Raw genomic sequence first — 24471 nt, 5'->3', positions numbered from 1 at the left:
TCTGGCTTATTTCACTGAGTATAATGTTCTCAAGGTTGTAGAATATGTCAGAATTTCCTTCCTTTTTCAGGCTGAATAATATCCCCATTGTATGTATATATCACATTTTTTTCCATTCATCCTTCAATGGACACTTGGGTTGTTTCCACCTTTTGGCTGTTGTGAATAACACTGCTATGTACATTGGAATGTAATTGTCTGTCTCTGCTTTTAATTATTTAGGGTAAATACCCAGAAGTGGAATTTCTGGATCCTATGGTAATTCTATGTTTAATTTTTTGAGGCATGCCATACTAACCAGTATTTGCTTTTAATGCGAAGATTCTGTAATTTCAGACAATTTTTAAACCCCCACCCCCCTGGCTCCAGTCATATATGCCATACTTTTTCTCCAGTTCCTTAGAAACCAGTCTTGGATCATAGAACAAACTGATGTCAAGATAGAAGGGGTCCTAGAATTCATCTATGCCAATCTTCTCAGCTTATAAAAATGAACAGGCAGCCCAGAGAGGTGATGCAACTTGCTTACAGCCACCCGGTCCGCTGGGAAGAGAATCAGGCAGAGCTTGGGCCACAATCTTTACTGTGCCCACTGGATCACAGAAAGTATACCTGAGGAAGCAGTTTCCCAAATCCTTCTAATCACAAGGGGGCACATGGCAACCAAAGAAGGAAGTGCTTTGGATCAAGCTTGCCCTCACCTAGCCTGGTTGCAAGGTTCAGGTCTTGTCCCATTGCACAAGTCAGTTTTCCCAAGGCCTGAGTGCTGGATCTGGCAGATGTTCCACTGGTCCCATCAGCTACCACACCTAGGGGCCACCCTAGGTTGTCTGCTGCCAGTCAGCCAGTACACTCCAAAATGCCAGCCCCAGTGCATAGCTTATTTCCTTGTTATTTTAGGGTGTCTCCTGCCCCACCTTTCTGTTATTATCCTTTGTCAGTAGCCCATTTTCCTACTGAGTATGAAACATGAGCATAGGAGCTTAGAGAAGGTTTCTGTTTCTTCATCACCTGCCTCAGTGGTGGGCTAAGCTGGCACCTAACAAAATGTAAAGTAAATGAAGTTGTCTTGAATTTTCCATTTAACTTTCTCTCTTCCCTACTTATGCTCTCTCCAGATTCCTTAGAGTCCAAGGCCATACCCAGGATATCAAGTATTTCTCACTGTAGCACCTGACCTCAATGGGACCTCTGTGGAAAGCACCTTTTTTGCTACCTGTCTCCCTCACTGTCAGTGAGCTGCCATACTGAAAAGCAGACCAATACGTTTGTTTTTTTCAACAACAGTAATGAAACTATCTTCCACATTGTCAAATGGGCTTTGCTGTACAAAAATCAATTTATCCTTCATTACCTCCAATAATCCCAACCACAGTACTGTGGGAAGTATGTGAGGAAAAGGCAAAAATCTTCATTTCATTGATGACAGCAGTGATCCTCAAGAAGATAAGTGATTTGCCTAAGAGCACACAACTAAGAGTCCAGACCTCAGAGTACTTTCATGCTTTATTATGGAGCTCTACAGTGGGTGATGTCAGATGAAATTAAATGGATATTCTCATAAGGTTTGTATAATAAGGTTGCAATAAGGTTAATTAATAAACATTTCAAAACAGGGTTTTTGGAGGTGTAATGGCTTGACAAAGGAGTACCTTTTAAGCTGGGAACATCAGGGACTTGCGAAGCCCTGTGGGACCCAATCGAAGGGTCCTTTTATATTGGCTTTCAAGCCCCACCATGATGGCAGCTGCCTAAGACTCAGGAAGCCAGAGCCTTGCCACAGGCTCTGGTCTTCTAGACCCCAAAATCCCTCATGTATATCAAATTCCCCTCTCCCTATAATAGGGACCACCTCCTGCACAGCTGGCTGACTCCCCACCAAGCCCCATCTGTCTTCCCTGGCCACAGAAGCCATGAGGGGAAGGCCACAAGAGGCAGGCTGATATTCTTCTTATAATACAAGAGAAGTCTATCAATTGATACCCATTTTTATGTTGCCATACAAAATTAAAGAGCCGTTCTATGCTTTATATCCACACAGCACTTTCACAGTTTACAAAGTGCTTTTACGTCGATTATCTCAGTTGAAATCTCCCAGGATCCCTGAGAGAGAGGCAGGACACACACCAATGTCTCCATTTATCACAGATGAGGAAACAGAGGCTCAGAAGATTAGACAAAATGCCTAGTTCTAGGATGATTCAGAGGCAGGGCCAGGCTGGAATTTGGCCTTTGACACTCTTGTGCTTTCATGAGGCCAAAGTGCTCCTGGGGTAACACGTCCTGAGGAAACCTTCAGGCACAGTGACGTTTGTCAGGACAGTGGGCAGCAACGTGACCATGCTCATTCAGGCAGCTCAGAGCTTTATCCTGGTTTGTCTGGGACTTTCCAGTTTTCTCAGGGAATATAGTTGAATATATTCAACTATTTGATACATTTGAACACACATAAAAAGAAATGTGTTTCCTAGAAATTATTCAGAAATTATTCAGATACTCTTATGCATATATAGTTTCCAAAATACACCCTGATATCCAGACAAACCTTTCCTTGGTAATGTGACCTATTAATAATCAGTACAAGGTAATAATTATTGAAGAGTATTGTATAAGATACCTTATTGTACCTGTGTATATTTTCATTTTTACATTCTGCCCTAATTAAGTATTCCATTTACAAATAAAATGTTTTCCAATGTTTGTGTTTGGCTTATTAATTCTTTATTTGTACAAATGTAAAGATTCTGCTAGCATTCATCTGTCAGCTAAACCTTTCTATGGATGCTGGGTTGTTCAGGTCATGGGACCCATGACAGAGAACAGAGGTTCCTCTTTTGGGCCATGGATGCCTTTGACTGTCTGGTGAAGCCCACAGTCTCTTTCTCAGAGTAGTGTTTTTAAATGTGCAAATGAAAACATAAAGTGTTACAAAGGAAACCAATGATGTTTAAATACAGTTATCAAGAGGCTCCTGGGTGGCTCAGTCAGTTGACCATCCAGCTCTGGATTTTGGCTCAGGTCATGATCCCAGGCTCATGGGATCCAGCCCTGCATCAGGCTCCGTGTTGAGCGTGAAACATGCTTAAGATTCTCCCTCTCTCTCTCTCTGTCCTTCTCCCCCCACCTCTCAAATCAAATAAATACACAAATAAATACAGTTCTCAAAATATTAAAACAGATATAAAACAAATATAAAAATTTGTTTTATGGTATTATATGTTTCCTTATTAACACATTAAATAACAATACCTATCATCAGGTCTAATAAGAACAGTGATTCTGATGTGGTGTTGAGTATAATATCCCAAGACATCTGCAGTAACTGTAGTGTGAGATGAAAATATCTGACTTCTACTGACCAAGGATGACTGACAGTGCTGTGGTTGGTTGCCTACACTCATAAATAAAGGAAATGAGAAATTTAGTACAAAGGTAGATTTTTTTTTCTTGTCCAAGGGCACAAACCCCTTGATATCACATTAATAACTCCTGACCTAAGGGTTTTACCATGTAGCTGGTTAGTGAATCCTAATTACAGTTCAAGTTCCTGGGACAGCATTTTCTAAAATGAGCTCACTGGAGTTCTGGTTTTAGAGAGTATTCATAACTATCCATTGTGGGTTGAATTGAGTCCCCCAAAAAGATACATTGGAGCCTTTATCCCTGTTACCTATGAAGATGACCTTACTTGGAAATAGGGTCTTTGCAGATGTAATCAAGTTAAGAAGAGGCTCTGTTCAATTAGGATGGTCCTCATCCCAGTATGGCTGGTGTCTGTGCAGCTGTCAGAAGACAGAAGAGATGCAGGGACACACAGAAAGAGAGTTCAGGTGGTGTCTGTTAGAGCCAGATACTAGCATGACATGCATCTACAAGCATCCAACACCAAAGACCGTTGGCCACACTACAAGCTAAAGGAAAAGACATGGAACAGACTCTCCCCCTAAAACATCCAGAAAGCACGTGGCCCTGCCAACACCTTGATTTTTTAACTTCCAGCCTCTAAAACCGTGAAAAACTAAATTTCTGTTGTTTTGACTACCCAATTGGTGCACTTTGTCATGACAGCCCTAGGAAACTCATATGCTATTCTTAAAAAAAAAAATAATTTGAGGTCATAAGTTTGGAAATCCATTAGCATTAAGTTTCCCTTCTGGAGACAGAGAACACACTCTAGAATATCAAAGATTCTGGAGAGGATGCACAGTCAACATAGGGTGACCCCCCCAAAGTATATTTATCAAAAAAACTTTTGTGGCACAGCTAAACAATGACATTTAGTAAAATACTAGATGTCCTAGGAGGACAAAAAAAAAAAAAAAAAAAAAAACCACAACAGTCTAATTTACAAAGACACTGAAAGCCATGTAGAAAAGCGTGAGGAAATCATGCACTGGCAGCCAGTAAAATCCCAGAGGCATAGAAGGATAGAACAGACAGATGCCTTAAAGATCAGTTCATTTCTGCCACTCATTCTTGCACATAAGAAACCTGAGGCTTAACTAAAAAAAATGTGTTTGCCAAAATCCAGATGACACAGCCTTAGTGTTTGCATAATTGGAAGACAAATTTATCATTAGACACTAAATTCTTCCATTTGGGGTCATAGGAATTTCCTTCTGAACAAACCCATCTTATCATTCTCATAAATCCATCCCGCCTAAAAGCTGGTCCTACCTTCCTAAAACTTTAACTGCATTGCTACTCATGAAGACAGGTACAGCAAAACCTTGGTTTGCTGGCATAATTCTTTCTGAAAACATGCCTGCAATCCAAAGCACTCGTGTATCAAAGTGAATTTTGAGAACCATCAGCTCCATCATGATCATGTGACATTCAGCACTATGTACTACTCCTATCGCAAGACATCGCTTATTTATGGAGTTAAAATGTATTGGAAATGTTTGCTTATCTTGCAGAATACTCACAGAACAAGTTACTCACCATCCAAGGTTTTACTGTATTTTAAATTTTGCATGGGGCACACTGGGGAAGGTATCTAAGACCTATCCATGCTCCAGCAACCGTCAGCCCCTCAACGGCCTCCCTCCAGGAGACCAGCAGCAGCCTCTGCTGCCACTCTGCCTGCCCCCTCTGCCCCTTCACCTGCCTGAGCAGCGAGCGTGGTTGATGGTGCAGCAAGTGTGTGAGGGCATCTCTAAGAAGACCTCGGGGCCTGGGTGCTTCAGGAGGGTGACTGAGTGGACACAGTGTCTCAGGTCTGGTTGCCTGGAATTGGGATGCTCGTCCTGAGCAAGATTTATCCAGGGAACATACATAGGAGAACTTAGGAGGAAGGGAGGGTGGCAGGATAGGGAAGAAATGGGTCTGCCCTGAGACGTTCACTTCTTCCACAGGATTCTTACAATTTAACCATTGTTCATACATTTCCCCAATTCCAATTTTTTTTAGTCTATTTATTTTGAGAGAGAGAGAGAGAGAGAGACAGAGCAGGGGAGGGGCAGAGAGATAGGGAGAGAGAGAATCCCAAATAGGCTCCATGCTCTCACCAGGGAGAACAACACAGGGCTTGTTCTCACAAACCAGGAGAGCATGACCTGAGCTGAAATCGAGTCCAATGCTTAACCAACTGAGCCACCCAGATGCCTCCCTATTCCAGTTTTTAAGCCACCAAACCATGCTACATTTGAGGCAGTCCATATATGCTCAGGAGAGATTGTCAAACATCCAGAAGTTTTTGGAGCTGGTTGTTCAACTATTGGCAGTTTTAAATTGGTCATGGTGGGAGTATCTTTACACCATGGGAATCGGCAGCCTTTTGCAAATCAGGATGGTTTTGTATTTTTTCCAGAGAACTGGCTTCCCAGTACACCGCTATCCACCAACTTGATAGAAGTCTTTGCTGCCCTCCAACATGCTCTGTAACATTCACGCTGACACTGTGGGCCACCGTCCCATCTGTCTTTCTAACCTCAGCTTGTCGGGTCTGTAATCCTGCTGTGGGAATCAGGGGCCTCCTGCCTGACATAGGCCTTCTGTGAGCCCTTTCCTCATGAAGTGTGAAGGGAAAACGAAGCACTCTCATTGCCAGCAACAGGGACCCTGAGAAACTCCGGGTGCCTGACAAACACACTCCCTCCAAAGCGGCAGTACCAGAGGTTTTCAGCTTCAGCATTTTGTGCCTGGTATCAGGTGGTTCACAAAAGCACCTTAAAACCAGAAAAGAAAGTGCAGAAAGCACCATCTTCATGTCTCTGCTGTCTGCGGGAAGCAGGAGGCTCTATTCTCCTGCAGCGTGGCCACAGCCCTTCTGCCAGCCTGGTGGGAGTATCCTGATTTCGCTCCAGATGGTGGGAAGCCTGGCCAGTGGCATGAGTTTCCAGCTTCCGCCGCGGTAAGAATGAATGGCTCTAATGTGTGCCTCCTTAGCCACTTGACTCTCTGCCCCTTCCTTCATTTTTGACATTCGGCCAAGGTACCCTCCTGATTTTCTAATCATCCCCCTGTAACAGCCTTGGAAATCAGCTGTCTTCCACTCACCAGCACACATGAATTTATGCCAGATGAATGGAAAAGAATACTGATTGAATTCCTTTTTCAGGCAAAATGCGCAGTTAACAAGGAGCCGGTTAGACCTGTTGCAAATTCTTGCGGGCTGGCCATTTGTGAGTCATATTTACATGACCCTGAATTGCCTGGTTTGAGTTAATTGCACAGTTTGGCTTCCTGCCTCTACAATTGGCTCGACTTGGTTATGGAGGCCACTAAATTAATGATCTGAGGCCACTGGCCCATTCAGATCAAGGGGCAGCAAAATTGAAAGGAAAGCAACCAGCCAAATTAACCAACAAAAAGACCAATTTGATGCTGCATGGGAAATGTAACCTCTATAAATTTGGGGAGATGGACTAGTCTGAAACATGAAATTGTTGATGTTGGACTATTGTAATCTTCAAAAAAAATGGTAGTTTTATGTAGTTCAACCTAATAGTTATGTCTCCTTGACTTTTAAGTAATGACTGATATAACATCTCAGGATTGCTTGGGCTGAGTGTGGGGCAAAGCACTGCCAGTCAGTGGGAGGATGAAATAGATAATTTCTTCTGTCTCACGCTGTGATTCAAACACGTTCTTCTCAAGCACAGTTTAGCAAAAAGAGCTTGGGTTTAGGACTCGCGAGACCTATATTTTAGCCCCAATTGACTTCCTCTGTGGCCTTAGACAAGCCATTTCTCCTTTCAGCCTCTCTCTTTTCAACTAAAGCAATATCGTAAACATTCCTCTGATGCCAAAATGAGCTGATACATAAGATCACAGCTTTTTAAAGTGAAAATTCCTACATAGATAATTTATAAAGGCTACACACAGTGTGGTTAGCAGCCCCTATTGATATGTGTGTGTACTCCCCTCAGGAGAGAATAAATTTTGAATGCAATGGTAACTGATTACCCTTTTGTTCCAGTGTCCTTTCTGATAGCAAACAATGCCAAAACAGTAACAAATTGCCATTGTATTTTCCATTAGTCATCAGAGTGTAAAAGATTTGATAAATAGCAAGAAAACACATTCTCTTCAGGGTGGGAAATCCGTGTTATTGACAGTAGCAAATTACACTTCTGTGGAAAAGAGGGTGTCACGGTTCTTAGAGATTATTTGCATGGCTGCTGAGACAGAAGAAAACCCCAAGAAGCTTTTAAAGGCCACATCTGTGAGATTAATGGCCTGGTGTCCCCCACCCGTGCCTCCCTTGTTCTAGCATTCGGGTGACGTGCCTGGGCATCTGCTTAGGCATGAGCCTCTGTGTCCAAGAATAGCCTAAAATAGCTTACTTGGTATGCCCCAACCCACCTGGAGGTACCGTGCTCTAGGGGTGGGAGCGCAAAAGTGTTGGAGGGAGGGGGGGAGCCTTCGGCATCCTCTGCCTCTGTCCTTGTCTTTGCTTCTATGCAGCTGCCTCCTATTCTTCTGCTCCAGCGACAGCCTGGGCAGATGTCTCCCCATGGAGGCACTGCCAACGCCTCTCCATGGCAGCTGTCACAGCAGCCCGGGGAGAACAGAGTGACCACGGGCACCCACCCGTGAGTGCGTCACATCTGCAGAGCATCCCCTGCCCCTGGCTCTGGGCCTGCAGGCTCAGCTCTCCTGCTGAACAAGAGGTTCCCAGCTGGCACCACTTAACATGGCCCTCTCCCTTCACTAGGGAGGCATCGGTCCGTTTGATTTTTCACCTCTGAGATGTCCCACTCTGCTATGAGCAATATGTCGTTTCCTGGATACATTCTGGTCTTTAAAATTTCCGGGCTTAGGGGCGCCTGGGTGGTTTAGTCGGTTAAGCGTCCGAATCTTGATATAGGCTCAGGTAATGATCACACGGTTCACGAGTTTGAGCCCCACATCAGGCTCTGCACCAACAGTGCAGAGGCTGCTTGGGATTCTCTCTCTCTCTGTCCTTCCTCTGCTCACTTTCTCTCTCTTTCTCTCTCTCTCTCAAAATAAATAAATGAACATATAAAAAAATTGCCAGGCTTAAAGACTATTATTTAAATTCTATTGATGACATTTCAGACATTTCAATGGGTTAGCCCTCAGTTGTTAAAAGAAAATGTTATTTTTTTAAGTTGTTTTACTTTGAGAGAGAGAGGCAGAGAGAGAGAGAGCAAGCTAGAGAGAGAGGCAGAGAGAGAATCCCAAGCAGGCTCTGCACTGTCAGTGCCAAGCCCGATGCAGGGTTGGAACTCAGGAACCATGAGATCATGACCTGAGCTGACACCAAGAGTCAGATGCTTAACTGACTGAGCCACCCAGGCACCCCAAGAGGAAATATTATTTTAAAGATGAAATAAAAGAATACCAAATAGTGAAGGCATTATGATAAATGAAATAATCCAGTCATAAAAATCAACTACAGTGTGATTCCACCTGTATGAAGTGCCCAGGGTTGTCAAATTCATGCAGACAAAAAGTAGAATGGTGATTGCCAAGGGCTGGAGGTAGGGGAGAAGTAGGGAGTTTCTGTTTTACGTGTAGAAAGAGCTCTGGAAATTGGTTGCTCAACAATGTGCATTCAGTTAACATGACTGAACTGTACACTGAGAAATGGTTAGTATGATAAATTTCATGTTATGTACATTTTCCACAATGAAAATTTAAATAAAAAGTTTTTTGAAGAATGCCAAATCTAGAAGTAAGTAATAATGTCCACAGAGTTACATATATCAGAGGGGCTGGAAGTAAGGAGGTTAAAAACAGAATCCTTCAAATAGAAAGGTCCATGATCATCTAAAATAAGTGATCCCATTTTTACCAGTTGGAAATTTTCCCTAGGAATCCTGCCATTCCTAATCGAATTTATTTATAAAGTCGTTGCAAAAACGCAAAGCCGAAAAGAAGGCAGATGCTGTGATCTGAGTGTTCGTTTTCCCCCCAAATTCATATTGAAATCCTAACCTTCAAAGGTGCTGGTGTTAAATGTAGAGTCTGGGGAAGGTGATTAGGTCCCAAGTTGGTGCTCTCCTGCAAGAGACCCCCACAGAACTGCCTTACCCCTTCTGCCACAGGGGAACACAGCAATAAGAGTGAGCCAGGAGAGGACCCTCACCTGACCATGGTTGGCACCTTGATCCCAGACTTCCAGCCTCCAGAACTGTGAGAAGGAAATGTCTGTTGCCTCTAAGCCACCCGGCCTGTGGTATTTTGTTACAGCAGCCCGAACGGACTAAGACGGCTGACCTACAATGACATCTAACAACACTTTGGTGGGAAAACACTCCAGCCCCTTTTCACTGTGGCTTCTCCTCACCTACAGAGGCTTTGATTTAGAGATGGGACCTGTCCCAGAAGTTCAAGGCACAGAGTTGTTCAATTTGTAACAGGATACGCCTCTTCATTCACAGGACAGATAAAAGGGTAACCTAGTTTTTCATCTAGCCCTGCCTCCTTCAGGATCAAAATTATAGTTCTCCTCAATGCTGAGATCGAGCTCTTTCATCTCAGTTTTGACCAAAATGGAAACCAGCATCATGAGGATTCCTCAGGGCTGGTGGGGAAAGGAATTTCCCCTGCTCTTGCCAGAGTCCTGGCGGGGGTGGGGGGGGGTTGGAGGGAGCCTCCCGCAGATGAGTAATCACAGTTCCATGTGATAGAACGAACAGCGTCTCCTTTTTTTAAAAAAAACATGGAAGGAAATCAGCTGAAGAAAATTGAGATGGAAGCCAGTCCACAACCCAGGAGCCCAAGAAGATGTTTTCTCTTGACATTCTGAATGCTCTCCAAAACTGAACTCCCGCAGAAGTTAATAGGACTCTGGACCGCACTTCAAGAAATCAACAGCAACAAAGTGTCTCGGACTAAAGCCAAACAGGTGCCAGACTGCCTTGGCTTTTGCCCTAAACTCCTCCCAAACTGGCCCCGTCACCAGTTCCCACCTGCCCCCTCTGTTCTCAGGTGTCTGTGCCCAGAGGCAGGAATGCCAGAGGCACATCCATGCTGGGGCTGGGCATTTCTCTGCCCTGTTCCCACTGATGGCCACCTCAGCAGCCATCCTGGACTTGCAGCCAACCTCTAGTCCTGACCATCTTTATGCCCTGACTTCCAACCATGCCCAGCCTGGGGCTGGCTGTGTCTGACTTGTCAGTCGGACTTGGGTGTTTCTCTAGACTCCATTCTCTCCACACCTGCTCTGAAGCTGTGACAGCCTTGGTCTCAGCTCTATGGAATGACTGTGGAAAGGTGACTGCGGTCGTAGTTTCTTATCACAGAGAGACAGAAGAAAGTGACGAGAGCAGAGAAAGAAAAGAGAAAGCAACAGAAGAGATAAAGAGAGACTGTATGATGTTTTTCCCCAAATGTACAGTTCAGTGAGAACTTTCTGTGTACAAGTAGAGGAGAAATGGTCAACAGAGTTTTGAAGAATGAGAACCAGCATCTAACCACGCTCACCATTCCCTGGACCGGTAAACAATGCCTCTGTGTACTCAAGAGCATGGCACATCCTCCTCATTGTACCTCTTCTGCCAAAAGTGTTGGTTTCTTGCAAGACTCTGCATTCCTTGAGAGCAATGCTCTCCTGGTGTCCCTAGCACCTGCCACAGCAGGGACTTGCAGAAGCCATACATGCCATATGAGGCATCCAGGGCCTCTGGGGGGCCAGCAGGGGTGGTGGGTGAGCCTGGGCTGGTCCTGTCAGTCTTCCATGTAGCTGTAGCTGGTGGACCTGGGTTTTCCCTGGAAGGATTGTGGGCCCAGGACCCATCCAGTGCCAAGCCATGTGTCAGGGCGAATCTGTTTCCCCAGACGATGAGGTTCAGGGTACTAAGCAGATCTGTGTGGCTGCCGTTTTCCAGCAAATGGACCGAGGGCTCACTTCCCCTCCTTTCCAGTCTCACCCACTCTTGCTCCCAGGACACCAGTCAGCCATGTTGTGTCTACACTGTGCTAAATGAAGTGGATTGTTTCTGCATTGGGCTTATCCCCCAAACACAAAAGCAGATTCCTGGTCATGTTATTGTGATGAGTATAATCCATGAACTGCTCTTCGGGGCAAACTCATGAAATGTCTAATGAAATGAGACCATCACCTGCCAGACTGGGCTGTTCAGACCCAAAATGGATGGTCTTTAGGCAGTCCCAAATAAAGAAACATGTTGCTCAATGCCTTCCACCAAAGATCTTCTCAGAATACAGGTTGGGATAGTAAGAAGCATTGAGTCAAAGTACCATTGCAATTTTCCCTCTTCATTCAGTTCTTAACAGTTGTTTTCTGCCCCTCCTTCCTTTCAGAAGGAGCTAACAGAATGAGAGAGAGAGAAGAGGGCGAGGAAAAGGAGCTTTGAGCTCTTAGTGAAAACATTTTGGAATCATCACTCTAAAGAACGCATAGGGAGCACAAACCATTCACAGATTGCAGCCCATGCAGTGAATTCTTGCATTGACCCATTTGTGAACTTCAAAAACATTTTCAATGACCTGGAGAGCATGTTGTGCTCCTGTGCATAAATCAATCAGCACTGCAGTAAATGAACTCAGCATCTGAGTTCAAATCCTCCTGGCACATTCTGCAGACTCATCACTTAAGTTAGACAACCAGCTAGAAACACACTGTTGCAACACAAAACTCCATTCCAAACCTTCACAAAGTGGTGTTCATGGGGAAGATCCAACTCTGAGTCAAAAAGAGATGAGCTCAAAGCATAAGAGACTGTTAAAAACTGAGAACAAACTGAGGGTTGATGGGGGGTGGGAGGGAGGGGAGGGTGGGTGATGGGTATTGAGGAGGGCACCTTTTGGGATGAGCACTGGGTGTTGTATGGAAACCAATTTGACAATAAATTTCATATATTAAAAACAAAAAAAAGAGATGAGCTCAAAGGATTTGGGGGTTGATGTTGCCTTTGTCTTCCCAGAATGCAGCTGGCTGCCTGGCAGATAGCATTGCAGCATGTGCTCTGCCTGCAGCTGGTCCAAAGAGCTGTGTGGTTCCTGCTTCAAAATCTTGGCATGACCTGTAAGTTTCCCTCGCTTTCTTCCCCCATCACCCATGGTCAAACAGGCTTTCTCATATTTCACATAGCTGCTTCTAAAATTCCTATGCTCAAATCCAAGCAGGGTAAAGTACCTGCTGGACAGACATCACCCCCAGCCTTTCCATTGTTCTCCCAGCTCTGGCCCATCTGTGGGGTCTCCTCCCATGAAGAGGTTCCCTTTTATCGTTGATCTAGACAAAAGTCTTCACAAGGTTACCAAGGAAGGGGGGAGGCACTGTCCCAGGCAGGCTCTACTTTCATCCCAAGAAACTGGTACCTGAGCTGACCTCAGCTAGGCTGGGCAGCCCATGGGACTCATGCCAGGGCACCAAATCGTCTAATAACTCCATCATTTAATGGCCTCCTCACCTGAACAACCTCTCAACCCTGTCCTCTTCTACCCAAGCAACCCCAGAAAGCCTCTTCCTCGTAAGACCAAATCCTATTCCTCACCATGGTACTGGGAAAACCAGAGCCAGACAGCCCCACATTCAAATTCTGACTCCACCTTTAATGTGACCTTGGGCAACTTAATATACTTCTCTGACCCCTCTGACCCCCAGAGATTCCGTGACCACACTAGTAGATACTTCCTAAAGGCACCTACCACAGTGCCTTGTCCATCATGGCCATGCTGATCACTGCCCATTTCCACCTGGTATCCCAGCTTCTGGTCTCTAGTTAATACACATTGGGTGCCACAGCTGGGTGAGGCTCCTTGCTTTATTAAACCCAAATTTGCTTCACCACCCCCTATGTGGCTTCTCAGCTCTTACTGGGTAATACCTTCCTTGTATTAAATTTTCTCTGTTGAAAAAATTTCGGATTGGGGCGCCTGGGTGGATCAGTCGGTTGAGCGTCCGACTTCAGCTCAGGTCACGATCTCACGGTTCGTGAGTTCGAGCCCCGCGTTGGGCTCTGGGCTGATGGCTCAGAGCCCGGAGCCTGCTTCCAATCCTGTGTCTCCCTCTCTCTCTGCCCCTCCCCCATTCATGCTCTGTCTCTCTCTGTCTCAAAAATAAATAAACATTAAAAAAAATTTAAAAATTAAAAAATTAAAAAAAAAGAAAAAATTTCGGATGACTTCTGTTTTCTGGCTGGACATGAATGATAGAGTGGCTCCTTCCTAACTCCCCCCACCTATGAATCCAGCCCATTAGGCACCCCTAACTCCTGAGAACACTGCACCTGAGCATGATTCCTACTATATCCTCTTTCTGCTATTCCTGACCCTAAAACCCCTCATACATATTAAATTCCCCCTCTCCCCATAATAGAGATGAACCCTGCCCAGCTGGCTGACTCCCTACCAAGCCCCATTCTGCCTTCCCTGGCTAGCAAAGCCTTAAACATCTTCCCGCCAGAGAAAACCGTCCTACTCTGGCCGAACAGAGTAATCCAAAAGCTGCCATCATGCTAAAACATCACAAGTCAACAACTGCATGTGCCCTCTGTCTGCAGGGACTCACTGGGATGTACATCACGGCAGCTAAGAATTCTGGCTGGAAAGGCGTCAGGATAGAAAACTGAACATCAGGACCTGAGCCGATATTCCTTCCTTGCAGCTTTGACATTATCTGTCCTGGGGAACCCCGGATTTTATAAATTCCCTCACCCCCAAGCTTTCAGTCTACCTGATAATACAGTCTTCCCTGAGACAAGGGCAATCTGATGGCAATGTCCCCAGCAAAGTCCCAGGGTTTCCAGGTGTTGCTCCCTAGTTGGTTCAGCAACCTGTTTAGAGGAGTCTGCTGTGTCTCCATGCTCACACTTCCCTCGTCAAGGAGCCGTGTACCAACCTGATAGTTGTTTGAAACTGTACTCAATACATCTTCCATAACATTCACAAGGATTTGGAATGGTTCCCTAATGGTCTGGACACATTATTTCTCCACGAGAACTCGCCTTTAGAAATATCCCTTTTCATCAAAGAAACAATTTTTTAAACTCAGCTCTAACCATGACTAAATCCTGTTCAGTGGCAGCCTGCGATATCAGGCTTAAAGAAAGCTTCCCTGACATCTTTAGCATAACAAGTTTCCAATTCTCTGCCCCAGCTGTCTTCATAGAGGCTCCTCACTGGTCAGACACCGACAGATGGTGAGCAGATTGAAACCTGTCCTGGCCACTGGGGACCGGAAATCTGGGGGCTTGCTTTTCTGACTCCTGGCTTTACTGAGATGGAGGGCAAGCCAAAAATATCTTGGCAGGGTTAACAAGAGAGCATCGTAAGTGGCACTCAGTGGAGAACACTCAGGAATTCACTACATTCAAGTGCTTGTTTTCCAGAGAATCTACTATAGGTCACAACAGATGCCCAGTAATGTTTAACCCTAAGGCCCGTCAGGAGGGTGGGTTCTGGGCTGTGATTGTTCATTCCATGGCCTCAGGGAGTGGCATTGTAGAGACAGCAAGCATCATGGATATTTTGATAATTAAAGTCTAATTCTGTGATGTTTTCTTGGATATCTTAGAATTTTCTCAAAATAGAGTCCATAATGATTGACTTAGGGATAAAGACAGGCTTCAGGGAAGAAGTTCTGTGTCCAGAAAGCATTAAATCCTGCCAAAGTCTGTATTAGTTAGCTGGGACCACCATAACAAAGAACCATAAACTTACACAAGAGAAATTTTAACATACAAGAGAAATTTTATTGTCTCACAGCTCTGGAGACTGGAAGTCCAAGATCGAGGCATCGTTAGTGTTGGTTTCTTACATGGGCTAGAAGGGAGAAACTGTTCCATGCCTCTCTCAACGGTTTTCTGGCAATCTTTGGCATTCCTTAATTTGTAGATGTGTCACTTCTATTTCTCTTTATCTTCACATGGTTTTCTGCCTGTGTGTGTGTGTGTGTGTGTCCACATTTCCCCTTTTTATAAGGACACCAGTCATATTGGATTAGGGCCCGTCCTACTCCAGTATGAATTCATCATACTAATTATAACTGCAATGACCCTATCTCCAAATAAGGTCACATTCTGAGGTACTGGGAGTTAGGAATCCAACATATGAATTTGGAGGGGACACAATGAACAGTCCATCCTCTGGCTTCTTAAAATTTATGTCGTATTCACATGCAAACATCACTTCATCTCCACATACCCAAAGTCTTAAGCCATTCCAGCATCAACTCTAAGTCCAAAATCTCAACTAAATATCATCTAAATTAGATATAGGTGAGACTTGGGGTATGATTCATCCTGGAGCAAAATTCCTCTCCATCTGTAAACCTATGAAACCAGACAAGTTATCTGTTTCCAAAATACAATGCCGAGACAAGCATAGAATAGACATTCCCATTCTAAAAGGGAGAAATTGGAAGGGAAAAAAGGATCATGGGTCCCAAGAAAGTCTAAAACCTAACAGGGTAAATTCCATCAGATTGTAAGGCTTGAGAATAATCCCCTTTGGCTCCGTGCTCTGTGGTTGATCAGAATCTTGCCAAGGACATTTCCCTCAAAGAATGCCTAAAATATGTCTAAAAGGGCATCTTACCTGGCCTCCCAAATATGGATCCATAGTCCATTGACTATACTCAACACAGTGCTCATGCTTCCAACAACCCACAGTGTGGGTTTGTGACTCAAACACTTGGCAGAAGCAACACTCAGGGTTTAGATGCAACCAGTCCACCTATTACCACCCTCTGTTAAAGCTATTATGAAAATCAACATTTCCCAGGCATTGATAGATCTATCATTGGCCAAGCTACAGGATCTCAATGTATAACCAATGCTTTCAATGCTCTTCCAGAGAATTCTTGCTTTCATCTCCAGAATCAGAGTGGGAAACACTGTCCCTCTGAAGAAGCAGACTGCTATTTTAAATGGTGTGAAGCAGATCTGTGCTCTGCTTCTTAAATCCAAATTCAAAGATTCTGGGGACTCTTTTTGGGATGAAATGGATGCATTCCCTCTCATCACAACACACAAAAAGAAAGCATCCTTCTCTACACTGATGAGCTAGCCTAATAACCATGATCCAAAAGCAGCTGAATGTGCTGACCACATGCCATCAAAAAGAAGTAAATACTCATCACTTAATTGTATGTGGAAAAGGCATATTCCTGGGCCTCCCCGAGATCTATTGAAGCAGAATCTCTGTAGTTGGTGCCCATTTTAAACTAGCTACTGGTGACTGATGGTTCTTATGGGTGATTAAATTTGAGAACTACTAGTCTTTTAGGAGCCCAGCCTGTGGTATCAAACCAACTAATGCTTGAGAATCAGCTCTGTCCATAATTAATTATTTGCCCTTGAGAAGACTTTTTAACTCTCTGAGTTTCAGGGTTGTTTTTGCTGTTGTTGTTCAGCTGAAAAGCAAGAATAATATCCTACACAGAATGCTTGAGACATTAAATGAGATAATGCATGTGAAAGATTGAAAAAATAGATAACAAGAGCATTTGCGATTCACCAGGTGAGGTTTTATAAAATCTATTTCAGCAACAGAGATGGGACATAGAGAGTACTTTAGGGTTGGAAAAATGTAGTTTGTCGAACTTATCTCAAAAGGTTATTCTAAGAAGTAAATGAGGGCATGCAAAGTCTTTAGCACAATGCTGGACACATATTTTAGAAGCCAATAAATGTTGGCCTTCATTACCCTGACCACCAACACGGTAATGCAGAGAAACCAGCAAGAATACAGTTCAGGTAGAGCCGGCATATAGTGTGTGGTGAAAGGTAGAGACAGATAAGGTGGGACGACGGACGGGGGCCAGAACTGTGAGTCACCCCTGTGAGTCCCAGGAGAGGAAATCTGTAGTTCATTGTGAGCATATTAGGTACTTGCACAAGTTTTCTGAGCATAGGAATGATGAAGTCAATCAAGGAGAAATTAGGGAAAAGATGATATGAGGGAAAACTCAGAGACAAAAAGGTTAGGAGACTATTGTATAAGCCAGACAAAAAATATATAACTTTGAACTAAGCAGGAGTCAGTCCAGGCTCAGCTAGCATGTAAGAAATCCACGCATGAATTCAAAAAAGGCGCCCAGTTCAGGAGCTGCAGGCATGCCAGGGCACATGGCCTGGAATGTAGAACAAAAATAAGACATCAGTCCCACCTGCCCCACTGGCCAGGGCCCTAGTGCGGTGATCAACACACATGACCATCTACAATAGCTTTGTTGTCAGTAGGACCAGAAAGAAGAAGGATAAAACATTTTCAGGCTAATGCCTAAGCCATTAACTCATATATTACCCTGAGAATAGTTCTGCCTTTTTCTCTCATGGTGTTATCAAATTGTCTTAAACTCTTCTTTGCTTGCAGCACATTGACATGCAAACCCCTGCCAGTCTGTTAGAAGACATTTGGTTGAGAACTTCTTATTGCAGAAAATGCTACAGATAAAAATAACATAATTGCATTTTAAATGACCGGACATTGTCCTCTGGGTAAGTATGTATGAACTAGCTCTTAACATCACAGGGACACTCCCTTAGCTTGAGATGGAGTCAGTCAACAAATCCCATATTTCCCTCATTATAAGTAACCACCATTTACATCATGCATGAGAAAATGTAAGTGAAGTCCTTATAATAGTCCAGGTGCTAGGATTCATTGAGGCTGGGTGGGGACAGCCCCTGTCCTCAAGGCTTACCACCTAGCAGACAGGCAGACAGTGAACAAATCCATCAGTGATTACAAAAGTGCAAGAGACAGGCAGACATGGTTCGAGGTGAGTCATCGAGGAGCTGTGACAGACACTGTTTGTCCCTCAAAGCCAAACATATTCATTATCTGGCCCTTTACAGAAAAAGCGTGGTCACCACTGACTTAGAGGGTCAGTTTTCTTGAAGGAAGTTGCTAGCTAATTTGCACCTCTCTTCTGCCTGCTCTTTAGGTTTGCAAGGCCAGAAGAAATGTCACAAGAGGAATAACACTTTGGAAAGCCAACTCTTTCAAAGGACCCTGTGAAAGCAAAATGTGGTCTATACATACCACAGAATATATTTCAGCCTTAAGAAGGAAGGAAATCTTGTCACATGCTACAGCATGGATGAACCTTGAAGTTATTAAGCTGAGTGAAGTAAGCCAATCACAAAACGACAAATGTTGCCCAATTCCACGTATAGAAGGTACCTAAGTAGCCAAATTCATAGAGATAGAAAGTAAAATGGTGGTAACCTGGAGGGAGGGGAAATTGGAAGTTGTTTAATGGAAATAGTTTCAGTTTTGCAGGATGAAAAGCCTCCAGAGATCTGCTGCACAGCAATGCGAAGGTACTCAGCACTACTGAACTGTACCCCAAAAAATGACTAAGGTGGTAAATTTTATGCTATATGTTTTTCACCCCATTTTGGAAGTTTTTAATTAAAAAAAATGAACTTGTTGGATCTGGAGATATGATACAAAAACACTTAGTGTTGTTTGGGGTTTCATACAAAGCATCAAGCTAAGTTTGACAATCTCTAATGCTTCTGGATAATTTGTCATGAAAATTGGATTGAGAAATAGTAATTAAATCTCTCTGTATTCTTGCACAGTTCTTATGAAGTTGCATTAGCAATAACAATCATCGTTAGCAGATAACACCTGGGCTTTACAAGAACACTCAAGTTATCATTGACCAGGTTGGCCAACGTACAGTAAAATCTCACCAAAGGACACTGTTGAAAGTCAACACTGCTCACCCCTCCCTTCTTCTTAAAGCTGTCACCTACCTGGACTCCATGACACTACTCCTTCCTCGGTTTCTAGGTTTCCACCCACTGCTTTAGCTGAGCCTTCTCAGTTTCCTCTGATTGTTCATCTTTCTCCAACCCATCCATTAAGTGTATGAACTCCTCAGGGTGCCTGGGTAGCTCAGTCAGTTAAGTGTCTGCCTCTTGATTTCATCTCAGATCATGATCTTGAAGTTTGTAAGTTCGAGCCTCACATCAGGCTCTGTGCTGGCAGCGCAGAGCCTCCTTAGGGTTTTCTTATCTCTGTCTCTCTGTGCCCCTCCCCTAATTGTGCACACTTTCTCTTTCTCTCTCTCTTTCCCTTCCCTTTTCTTTCTTTCTTTCTTGCTTGCTTGCTTTCTTGCTTTCTTGCTTTCTTGCTTTCCCTTATTCTTACAAAATATATCTCCATATGCATAGCATAGTGCCTTCAAATAGTAAGTTCTCAGGGCACCTGGGTGACTCAGTTAGTTGAGCATCTGACTTTGGCTCAGGTCATGATCTCACAGTTCATGAGTTCAAGCCCCACATGGGACTTGATGCTGTCAGTGAAAAGCCAGCTTCGGATCCTCTCTCCCCACCTCTCTCTCTTCCCTTCCCCTGCTCATACATGCTCTCTCTCTCTCTCTCTCTCTCTCTCTCTTTATCTCTCAAAAATAAATAAGCGTTAAAAAAAAGTTTTTCAGTTAAGTTTCTCAGGTTTCACATATGAGTGAAAGCATATGATATCTGTCTTTCTCTGACTGACTCATTTCACTTAGCATAATGCCCTCCAGTTCTATCCACGTTGCTGAAAGTGGCAGGATTTCATTCTTTCTCATTGCCAAGTAGTATTCCAGAAAACCATGGGGGAAGGGAAGGGGAAAAAAAGTAGTTACAAACAGAGAGGGAGGGAGGCAAACCATAAGAGACTCTTAAATACAGAGAATAGACTGAGGGTGGATGGAGGGGTGGGGGAGAGGGGAAAATGGTGATGGGCATTGAGGAAGGCACTTGTTGGGATGAGCACTGGGTGTTGTATGTAAGCGATGAACCATGGGAATCTACCCCCAAAACCAAGAGCACACTGTATACACTGTATGTTAGCGAACTTGACAATAAACTATATTAAAGAAAAAGTTTTTCAAATAGTAAGTTCTTGAAAATATTGGATGAATAAATGAAATAATTCAGAACAGCTGGAAGAAAGTGAGTCTGAATCTGAATTATGGCATTTTTTGAAGAAATTCAGTATTATTGCTAATAAGTACAAGCATATAATTTGGTGAAACAGTCTTATGGACCTTCTTATATGTACTCAGCTTTACTACAACATGAAAGTCTAGCAGGGGAACAGCAAGAACATAAGACATGGTCTCTGTCCCCTGCCAATATTCAATGACAATTCATCAAACCCATGCCATGCGCTAAAGCACAAAGAAGAAAACAAAAACTCATAAAGCGATAATTTCCAAAAGTTAGCACATGACTCAAAGCCTGATATATGTTACCATAGATTCCAGTAGAGCCCAGATGAAGACAGATCAGCACAGCAAAAGAACTAGAGAAGCATGTGAACAGGTCACACCTGAATTAGACAGTGAAGGGCAGAGAGACAAAGGTTGGATGTAAAGGGGCAGAACGGTCCTCAGCAGGGAGGATGTCCAGGCACACTTGTATGGGGGGAGAATGTCTTTCCCAGGGTGGGAGGGGTTGCCTTGTCTGCTAAGGCACAGGGGGAGCTAGGTTGGGCACCAGGTTCTAAAGTACCTTCAGGTACATTTGCTCTTTATCCAGAAGATAGTAGGAAAAATGCTAATGGTTTGAGAGGGAAGTGGCACAAGAGAAAGAATTTAGAAAGATTGGTCGGGAATGGTGTGCAAAATGGACTGGAGGCCATCACCTGGGTTTTCTCAGCTATGAACGCCAGCACGAAGGTGTTGTGCCAAGCTGGCCTCGCTCATAGGGTCTTGTATCCAGGGTGCAGGAAAACTAAAGTAGCCACACTAGGGACCCTCACTGCTGGTTGAGGAGGGGAGGGGGCGCTGTCATTTTCAGGGGCTTGCTGCAAACGCCCAGCTTCCAAATGCTGAATTTATGACAGCTGAGTCTGTGGCCAGGACCTGAGGCTTTCTGGGCGTGCAGTCAATGGACAGGGAAAGACCCACCTTCCTCCTCACAGTGAAAGGATTATGTTGCATAAGTGTGGGATAATTCAATGCACAAAACATTCCAAACTCAAGCACTTTCTGCTTCTAGTCTTGAGATGCATCTGCGTCCCATTGGGAGTTTTATGTACGAATAATTCTTGAGAAAGAAACTGCCACATTCTCTAATGAGGTGGATATTTTTTGTGAAAAAATTACCTCCATTAATGAAGTTTCAGGGGCCCACGGATCCTCCAATTCAAATACACAGAAGGATTAACTGGGGTTCAGAGTTGCAGGAGCACAAGAAACACCAAGTATAAATAATTGAGACTTTATTCTATTATTAATGAATAGAATTTTTTCCTTGTCATATAGGAGTGATATTGATGTAGCATTCATGCCACATGGCAATGTCTTTTTGGTTTATTATTTCTAAAAAAATGCATACACACACACACACTACATTTAAACGACTATACTTTTGAATATAATGTTTTATTTTATTTTTATAGCCTTGCATGTGTATTTTCATTTTTAGGCGAAGGCATATCTGAATCATCAGAAATTTATGTGATGTCAAAAAGTGAGAACTTCTTTTTTGATAACTCTTAAGTTATAAATTCCCCATGGGGATTTACTTTTAAAGGGTGCTAGGCCTAAGGGGTTATTTCAGAGAATTTTAGTCAATGACTACAATGTGTTTTTTAAATAGAGGTAGGTAAGAAAGGTGACACAAGTAATTTTCTAATAACAATATAAGTAATAGAAAAATAGTTCTGCTAAGACATTGTTAGGAAAACTGAATTTTTTTAATTAATTTTTTTTTTGAGAGAGAGAGAGCTCGCACAAGTAGGGAAAGGGCAGGGGGAGGGAGAGAGAGATCTCAAGCAGGCTCCATGCCCAGTGCAGAGCCCGACATGGGGCTCAATCTCACAACCATGAGATCATGACATGAGCCAAAATCAAGAGTCGGACATTTAATCGACTGAGCCACCCAGGCCCCCTAGGAAAGCAGATTTTTTTGAAAGAAAACACCCCCCACAGGAAATTTGGGAAAAGATATGAACAAGCAATTTACCGAAGCGAAAATCCAAGTACCCTCAAAAACAAGAAAAGAAAAAAGAAAAAAGGATGGCCAAAACCTCTAGTAGCAAGAGAAATGTACATTAAAATGAGATATTATTTTTCATATATATATGAAAATATATATATATATATATATATAATATATATATAATATAATATATTTCATATATTTTTCATTGAATAGGTGGCAAAAAGAATGATGATGTACAGCTGTTGATGATGCAGGAAACAAATATTCTCATATACTATTGAAGACCATGTCTTTCCTTTATTTGAGTGTTTATTTATTTATTTATTTTTAATATATGAAATTTATTGTCAAATTGGTTTCCATACAACACCCAGTGCTCATCCCAAAAGGTGCCCTCCTCAATACCCATCACCCACCCTACCCTCCCTCCCACCCCCCATCAACCCTCAGTTTGTTCTCAGTTTTTAACAGTCTCTTATGCTTTGGCTCTCTCCCACTCTAACCTCTTTTTTTTTTTTTTTCCTTCCCCTCCCCCATGGGCTTCTGTTACGTTTCTCAGGATCCACATAAGAGTGAAACCATATGGTATCTTTCTCTGTATGGCTTATTTCACTTAGCATCACACTCTCCAGTTCCATCCACGTTGCTACAAAAGGCCATATTTCATTCTTTCTCATTGCCACGTAGTATTCCATTGTGTATATAAACCACAATTTCTTTATCCATTCATCAGTTGATGGACATTTAGGCTCTTTCCATAATTTGGCTATTGTTGAGAGTGCTGCTATAAACATTGGGGTACAAGTGCCCCTATGCATCAGTACTCCTGTATCCCTTGGATAAATTCCTAGCAGTGCTATTGCTGGGTCATAGGGTAGGTCTATTTTTAATTTTCTGAGGAACCTCCACACTGCTTTCCAGAGCAGCTGCACCAATTTGCATTCCCACCAACAGTGCAAGAGGGTTCCCGTTTCTCCACATCCTCTCCAGCATCTATAGTCTCCTGATTTGTTCATTTTGGCCACTCTGACTGGCGTGAGGTGATATCTGAGTGTGGTTTTGATTGGTATTTCCCTGATGAGGAGCGACGTTTAACATCTTTTCATGTGCCTGTTGGCCATCCGGATGTCTTCTTTAGAGAAGTGTCTATTCATGTTTTCTGCCCATTTCTTCACTGGGTTATTTGTTTTTCGGGTGTGGAGTTTGGTGAGTTCTTGATAGATTTTGGATACTAGCCCTTTGTCCGATATGTCATTTGCAAATATCTTTTCCCATTCCGTTGGTTGCCTTTTAGTTTTGTTGGTTGTTTCCTTTGCTGTGCAGAAGCTTTTTATCTTCATAAGGTCCCAGTAATTCACTTTTGCTTTTAATTCCCTTGCCTCTGGGGATGTGCCGAGTAAGAGATTGCTACGGCTGAGGTCAGAGAGGTCTTTTCCTGCTTTCTCCTCTAAGGTTTTGATGGTTTCCTGTCTCACATTCAGGTCCTTTATCCATTTTGAGTTTATTTTTGTGAATGGTGTGAGAAAGTGGTCTAGTTTCAACCTTCTGCATGTTGCTGTCCAGTTCTCCCAGCACCATTTGTTAAAGAGACTGTCTTTTTTCCATTGGATGTTCTTTCCTGCTTTGTCAAAGATGAGTTGGCCATACGTTTGTGGGTCTAGTTCTGGGGTTTCTATTCTATTCCATTGGTCTATGTGTCTGTTTTTGTGCCAATACCATGCTGTCTTGATGATGACAGCTTTGTAGTAGAGGCTAAAGTCTGGGATTGTGATGCCTCCTGCTTTGGTCTTCTTCTTCAAACTTACTTTGGCTATTCGGGGCCTTTTGTGGTTCCATATGAATTTTAGGATTGCTTGTTCTAGTTTTGAGAAGAATGCTGGTGCAATTTTGATTGGGATTGCATTGAATGTGTAGATAGCTTTGGGTAGTATTGACATTTTGACAATATTTATTCTTCCACTCCATGAGCAGGGAATGTCTTTCCATTTCTTTATATCTTCTTCAATTACCTTCATAAGCTTTCTATAGTTTTCAGCATACAGATCTTTTACATCTTTGGTTAGATTTATTCCTAGGTATTTTATGCTTCTTGGTGCAATTGTGAATGGGATCAGTTTCTTTATTTGTCTTTCTG

This window comes from Panthera tigris, chromosome B2 (assembly GCF_018350195.1).
Source record: "Panthera tigris isolate Pti1 chromosome B2, P.tigris_Pti1_mat1.1, whole genome shotgun sequence".
Taxonomy (NCBI): Eukaryota; Metazoa; Chordata; class Mammalia; order Carnivora; family Felidae; genus Panthera; species Panthera tigris.
This window is presented reverse-complemented; position numbering follows the sequence as displayed.